Genomic DNA, 1,198 nt, shown 5'->3' with positions numbered 1-1,198 from the left:
AATGTCTGAAGATGGGATTATATGTATGACATATGTCCCTACAAAAGAACAAATTGCAGATATCGTCACCAAATGACTATCTCGGCGAATTTTTGAGGATTTCGTTTGCAAGTTGGATATGATCAACATCTATGATCTAACTTGAGAGTGAGTGTTGAAATCCTGTGTATTATGGGATTGATTATGGATTGTACACCTTATTTAGATTAGGAAAAATTTTCTTTCCTTAGATTAGCACATTACCTTTTTTTAAACTTTTGTGGTAGTATAAATTGAACTCATATATTGTAATTATGTAGAGAAATATAATACAACATTCTCTTTTTATATACCTCTCATTTTCTACAAATACAAACACAAGGGACAGTAAAAAAAATCTTTGCATTAGTTGAAAGATAAGAGGATCGGGATCGTAATATTTTGGGAAGTAATGTTTTAATATTCAAGTTATATGCCTACGTGTTAATCGATTTCGGTGCCACTCACTTCTTTATATCCATTAAATTTGCATGAAGACTAGATGAGAATATTATACTTGCATGTTTACCTTTAGAAGTGTCTATACCATTTGGAAAAGTCTTGAACACATATAATATAGTTAAGGCGACAAGGATATAAATTGATAATAGGACTTTAGAGATGGAAATTTATGTATTAAATGTGTGATGTTGAAAATCACGACGTAATTCTTGGGATGGACTGACTATCCAAGAATCACCTGACAATTCATTATTTCGAGAAAGAGATAGTCTTCCAAAAACCAGAAGAAATAGAATTTTGATTGTCAGTGACTAAAAGTAGGCCTCTATCCTGTGTTGTGTTTGCATTACAAGCACAGTGTATCTTACAATTAGGAAGTAGCATAGGTTTCCTTATGTTGACAATAAACAAGGTAAGAGATAAAGAATTGACAGTCAATGAAGTTAGAGTGGTATGAGAATTTCCAAAAGTTTTTCCAGATGATTTACCTGGTATGCCTCCAAATCGAGAAGTGGAGTTTACAATTGATCTTGCTCTCGACGCCACACCTATTTCTGAAGTCCCTTACAGAATGGCACCAAAAGAGCTATAAGAATTAAAGGCACAGATAGAACTGTTAGATAAAGGATTCATCTAAGTGTATCACCATGGAGAAAGCCAATACTTTTTTGTCAAAAAAAGATGGATCGATGAGGATGTGTATCGACTGTTGAAAATT

Source organism: Olea europaea, unplaced genomic scaffold, assembly GCF_002742605.1.
Source record: "Olea europaea var. sylvestris unplaced genomic scaffold, O_europaea_v1 scaffold72, whole genome shotgun sequence".
Taxonomy (NCBI): Eukaryota; Viridiplantae; Streptophyta; class Magnoliopsida; order Lamiales; family Oleaceae; genus Olea; species Olea europaea.
The sequence above is the reverse complement of the archived record's forward strand: the minus strand, read 5'-3'. Positions refer to the sequence as shown.